The sequence below is a fragment of the Dendrobates tinctorius genome, unplaced genomic scaffold, assembly GCF_039654945.1.
Source record: "Dendrobates tinctorius isolate UK_male_01 unplaced genomic scaffold, ASM3965494v1 ptg000020l, whole genome shotgun sequence".
Classification (NCBI taxonomy): Eukaryota; Metazoa; Chordata; class Amphibia; order Anura; family Dendrobatidae; genus Dendrobates; species Dendrobates tinctorius.
Window position 1 is genome coordinate 21,150,303 of NW_027361688.1, and position 6,605 is coordinate 21,156,907.

Consider the following 6,605-nt stretch of genomic DNA (forward strand, 5'->3'; position numbering starts at 1 on the left):
GGATAAATGTGATCCCACGCGTTATGTAAAATGTTCCCAATAAAAGCTTCAACTCAAGCCACACAAAGAAAGCAAGTTCTCACTCAGGTCCGTTATCTGTTCATGTTACTAGTAGCACAAAGGTTCTAGAAAAGCAAAATGGCTCCTCACCCGCCAAAAGAAATTCTGCAAATTCTCTGCTCCCAAATCCAAATACCCCCTACCCTCTGAGCCCCAGTGTGCCTAAACCACATAATGCGTCCACGTTTGGCATTTCTGAAGCAATGGGAGCCCGCCTAGCGTACGGGTGCATGCCTCCAGAAGCACAGACTGGGAATAACGTACCGGTCACTACAGCGTACTGGTCACTTCAACGGCAGTTTGCAATTTTCACTCAGCAACATTCATTGTTGCTTTTTCCTGGAAAACACCCATGGAGTCAAAATCGGCACTACTGTACACCTGTAAATTCCCCAAGGGTTATAATTTCCCAATCGAGTCACTTGAGGGTGGATTCTGCTTTTCTAGCAATTAGGGTCTCTGTATATGGAGTCTGCAAGCTCTTCTAGGAAAATTTGAACTCCAGGATGCAAATAGCGCTCCGCTCCTTGCAAGTCTCTCCGATGGCTAAGTAGTACTGTACAGCCACATATGGGGTATTGCCACGTTCAGTAGAAATTGTGGGACAAATTTTGGTGCCATTTTTATCCACTTGTGTGAAAATGTAAAATCTGGGGCTAAGACAAAATTTTGGTGGTAAAAAACAGGATTTTTGGGTTGCTTACCGTAAAATCTGTTTCTCGGAGCCTTCATTGGGGGACACAGAGACCATGGGTGTACGCTGCTGCCACTAGGAGGCTGACACTATGCACATAAAAAGGGTTAGCTCCTCCTCCGCAGTGTACACCCCACCGACCGGCAGGAAATTCCTCAGTTAGTGAGAAAGCAGTAGGAGAAGTAACAGAATAGATTGAAAAACAGGACAACTCAACTGTAAATAACCAACAAACATAAGAACAGGAGTTGCAGAACATGGGAGGGTGCTGTGTCCCCCAATGAAGGCTCCGAGAAACAGATTTTACGGTAAGCAACCCAAAAATCCTGTTTTCTCGTTCGCCTTATTGGGGGACACAGAGACCATGGGATGTCCCAAAGCAGTCCCTGGGGCGGGAAAGCAAACTTCCATCAGGCCTGCGGACTCACCACCGCTGCCTGCAGAATCCTTCCACCTAGGCTGGCATCCACCGAAGCGTAGGTGTGGACCTTGTAGAATTTCACAAATGTGTGAACCGATGACCAGGTTGCAGCTTTACAAGCTGCAGCGCGGAAGCTCTGTGGCGCACCGTCCAGGAGGTACCCACTGCCCGGGTAGAGTGAGCTCTAATTCCCGGAGGGGTCGATTGATGTATGACCCGGTAGGCCTCCAAAATTGCTGATCTGATCCAGCGAGCAATAGTAGCTTTGGAGGCCGGCTGACCTCTCTGCACCCCATCTGGAAGGATGAAGAGAGAGTCTGTCTTCCGCAAAGAAGTCGTCCTAGCTAGGTAGACCTTCATCGCCCTGACCAAGTCCAGCTTGTTCAAGGAGCGGTCCCGAGGACGAGCTGGACCCGGACAAAAGGACGGGAAAACAGTATCCTCATTCAGGTGGAAAGTGGACAGCACTTTAAGAAGGAAAGCGGGCGGAGGCCGCAGAACTACCTTGTCCTAGAGGAGTACCAAGAAAGGAGAGCGGCAAGAGAGGGCCGCCAATTCCGACACGCGCCGGATGGAGGCAATGGCCACTAGGAAGGCTACTTTCCATGAAAGGAGGGATAGGGGAAAGTTCCCTGAGAGGTTCAAAGGGAGGACCTTGCAGAGCCTCAAGAACCAGATTAAGATCCCAAGGATCTACGGGTGCTCGGTACGGAGGAGCCGTATGAGCCACTCCTTGAAGGAAGGTTTTGACCTGAGGACGGGAGGCCAACGTCTTCTGAAATAAAATGGACAGCGCCGAAACTTGACCTTTTAAAGAGCTGAGGGCAAGGCCTGCATCACGCCCTGCCTGAAGAAACGCCAGGACAGAAGGGAGCGAAAAATGTATGGGCAGAATGTCGGTGGACTCGCACCAAGTGAAATAGGCCTTCCAGGTACGGTAATAAACTTTGGAAGACGATGGCTTTCTGGCCCGGATCATAGTATGAATAACTGGATCCGAAAAGCCTGATCGTTTCAAAACCTTGGTTTCAACAGCCACGCCGTTAAATTGAGTGGCCGAGAATTGGAGTGGCAAATCGGACCTTGAGACAGCAGATCTGCCCTGTCTGGAAGTTCCAGGGGGCGTCCGCGAGAAGGTTGACGATGTCCGTGAACCAAGCCCTTCTGGGCCAATTCGGGGCGATGAGTGACTGGAATTCCTTCCGCCTTGATTTTCTTCAACAGCCTGGGAAGAAGAGGCAGAGGAGGGAATAGGTAGGGGAGCTTGAACTGTGACCAAGGAATGGCCAGAGCGCTGGCGCCCACTGCGAGAGGATCTCGAGCCCTGGATACAAACTTTCCTGTTGAGGCGAGAATCTAGCAGGTCTACGTCCGGGGTTCCCCAACGACGGCATAGCTGAAGAAATACCTCCGGACGTAGGGACCACTCTCCCGCCACTAGACCCTCGTGGCTGAGAAAATCGGCGGCCCAGTTGTCCATGCCAGGAATGTGCACCGCGGATATTGCCGGGACTGAAAGCTCTGCCCAATGAAGAATCTTGGACACTTCTGCCAGGGCTGAGACACTCCGTGTCCCCCCTGGCGGTTGACATATGCCACCGCTGTGGTATTGTCTGTCTGAATCCGGATAGGCAGGCCCTTGAGAAGCCTCTCCCAGTGAACAAGAGGCAGATAAATCGCTCGTATCTCGAGGACGTTGATCGGCAGAGCTGACTCCTGAATCGACCATCGACCCTGAACAGTGTGACTGCGGAACACTGCACCCGGCCGAGGAGGCTGGCATCCGTTGTCACAATCTGCCAGTGAATGGGAAGGAATGGCCGTCCTAGGGAGATGAGAGGAGACATCAGCCACCAATTGAGGGACTGCTTGACCCGGTATGAAAGACGAAATGGGCGGTCCAGGGAAAGAACAGACCTGTTCCACCGAGACAGTATGGCGTGCTGGAGGGGTCTGGAGTGAAATTGGGCAAAGGGAACCGCCTCTGTCGCTGCCACCATCTTTCCCAGGACTTTCATGGTTGTCTGGAGAGATGGAAGTCGTAAGATATGCAGCGCTCGCACATCCCGCTGCAGGGAGCAAGTCTTTTCTTGTGGGAGAAAACCTTCGATAGACGATTGCCGAACAATAGACCCAGAAACACAAGACGTTGTGTCGGAAAAAGGCAGGACTTCCTTTTGTTGATGAGCCACCCGAAATTGGACAGGGTGTCGGGGACGAAGGTAAGACTTTGGCGAGCTTGATGAAAGGATGGAGCTTCGATCAGAATGTCGTCGAGGTACGGAAAAAGAACGAGACCTTTGATTCTCAACAAGGCCATCAACGCTGCCATGATCTTCGTAAATACTCTGGGTGCGGTGGCGAGATCGAACGGCAGTGCAACGAATTGGTAATGTTCCTGGCGAATCGCAGGAATTTCTGATGGCCGGAGAATATGGGAACATGTAGATAGGCATCTTGAATGTCTATTTAACACATGAACTCCTGCGTCTCTATGGAAGCGATTACCGACCAGAGACTCCATTCGGAAATGACGCAGTCGGACTGTCTTGTTGAGTAACTTGAGGTCCAAGATGGGGCGAACTGTACCGCCTTTTTTCGGTACCACAAACAGGTTTGAGTAAAACCCTGTGAACCGTTCTGACTCGGGGACGGGCACGATCACTCCAGAAGTGAGGAGAGAGGCGATGGACGCAAAGAACCCCGGAACTAAGGCAGGATCTTTTGGAGGTTGGGACTCGAAGAAACGATCCCGGGGACGAGAAATGAACTCTATCTTGTATCCTGATGATACCACCTCCCTGACCCAAGCGTCCTCTACTGAGGCAAGCCAGCCGTCTCTGAAGAAAAGACGTCGACCTCCCAATTGGGAAGGACTCTCGGGGGTTCGTTGATAGTCATGCTGATGTGGACTGTCCAGATCTGGATCCGGAGGTTCTGCCCTGGGAGGAGTGAGATCGCCTGGAGGGAGTGGGTCTGAAAGACGCCTTTTTTCTATCCTGGCGTACCTGCGTTTTCTGTTGGTTAGAGAAGTTGTCTGCCGTATTGAAACGGTGGAATGTCCGAAAGGGCCGAAACTGACGTTTTAGCGGAGGTCTGCGAGGCTTGGACTGAGGGAGGAGGGAACTCATGCCTCCAGTGGCGTCCTTAATAATCTGATCCATCTGGGATCCGAAGAGACGCGCTCCCTGAAAAGGCAGATTGGTAAGAGACTTATCTGAATTCAAATCCGCCTGCCAAGCCTTGAGCCAAATTGTACGTCGGATTGCCACAACGCTGCTTGACGCCTGAACTGCGCAAGACGCGACATCCAAGGAGGCAGAGAGCAGATAATCCCCTGCATGGGAGATCTGGTTGGCCAGTTCGGACAATTGCTCTGGTTGGGCCTTACCTAGGATGCCCTTGCAGAGATCCTCCGCCCAAGTGGCTATGGCCTTCGCTACCTAAGAGGAAGCGAAGGCTGGGCTTAGCACCGCTGCAGCCGCTTCGTATGCTTTGCTAAGGATTCTATAATCCTATCATTCGAATCCTTTAGTGACGCCACACCTGAAATCGGGAGGACCGTGCTGTTAGACAGTCTGGACACGGGTGCGTCTACCGAGGGGGAAGCAGACCAGTTGTTGGTGAGCTCCTTGGCAAACGGGTACAGCACGCCGAGGCGCTTCCCTCTTTGAAGGCGCCTGGTCGGATTTTCTCTTTCCCTGGTAAGGATCTTGCCAAACTCAGAGTGGGAGGCGAAGACCCTGGAAGGTGTTTCTGCCCGTCTGAACGAAACCTCCTGTTCTGAGGATTTCGCAGGGGAGTCTGAGATTTCGAAGGTGTGGTTAATCGCAGCAATGAGGTTCTGTACCGTAACCTTCATGTCCGCGTCCAGCTCTAAGATCCCTTCGGATGACACATCCGAGAACGCTTCACCTGACTCGGGTCAGGAGGCACGGGAGGGCAACTGCTGGGAAGGACTATGTGGGGATGTGAGGCCAGGAGGGGATCCTGGCCGGTGATCCTGTCTGGGCCTTTGCGGCTTCTGCTGGCTGGCTCAGATGGAGCTTCATGTGACCTGCTGGACTCTGCAGAAGTGTCCAGGGGCAACTTATCAAGGATGGCTACTATGGACTGAGACACCCTGGTGAGGCCTGCCACAGATTGTGAAAGAGACGAGGCCCAACCAGGAATGGGGGGTTCGCTTTCACGTGGCGCAATAGGAGGCTCCTGGACGGAGTCATGCTGAATGGGATTGCTGTAGTCCAGGCAGAGGGGTGGGGGCAGGCGGACGGCCACGCTCAGCCTTAGAGATAGGATAATGAAGGAGAAAAGAAGAAACCTGCGGAAATGCTGGAAGGTTGGGGGACAGAAGGCAGAGAAGGGTGTCAGTCTGCAGTTGCAGAGCTACTCACGATGCGGTGTCCCCAAAGGTGCTGATACACGGCTCGTCTGAAGATGCAGGGCCCCAGCAGAGGAGAACGTGGAATCCCTCTGTGTCCGGCTGACATGGTGATAAAATGGCGGCAGCCTGAGGGAACCAGGATAAACGCGCGCCTTCAAACGAAGAAGATGGGCGGAGCTAGCTGCTGAGGCAAAGAGGGTACCGCCCGCTGCCCACCGCAGGCTCTGAGAGGCGGTGGGTGGTCCTAGAACGGGCGGGAGAGAAGCCCGCCTATGAGAGAGAGAGCGGGGGGGGCGTGGCCGCGACGTCAGAGAAGGCCCGAAATGAAGCCGGGGACTAAATTAATGGCGACGACCGCCTGTCAGCGCGGGGCGGCGCGGAGGTCTCGCAGCGTCGCCGCGGCCACTTCCCTACCTATCACCTGGATCCCCTGCCGAACGCCGAAGAAAGAAGGAGGTGGAGAAGCATAGAACAAGGCCCGCGCAACAGCCGGGGCCCGTACGAATGCGGCGGCCGCCGGGAGGCGCGGGCGGCGCAGAGACTCCACAGTACTCCCTCGGCGACCGCTCCCAAGAATCCTGAAACCGCCAGGGGGCTGCGTCTTGGACTGCATACTCACCTCCGTTTGCAATAAAGGTACCTGATATATCCCATGCTGTCTGCGTCTTTGTGGTATCCGCGCCTCATCCGACCGACAGGCTCTGGTAGGCGAGTGGGTGGGAGGCGGGGGGCGAGGACTCTCCTGATCGCTGGCACGCACCCGTGCTAAGCTGTGGTCCCGCCACTGAGAGCTATGAGGATACGGGGTGGCAGTACACGCCGTACTCATAGTCTCTTGTGGGAGTACAGTAGTGACCATTCACACTGTATCCCTCCGGAAACCTGAAAAGGAACGACGCACATCGAGGTAGATATGGGTCTAATGAAAGACCCGTGTCCACCTCCTACTGACACTAAGCTAAACTGAGGAATTTCCTGCCGGTCGGTGGGGTGTACACTGCGGAGGAGGAGCTAACCCTTTTTTTGTGCATAGTGTCAGCCTCCTA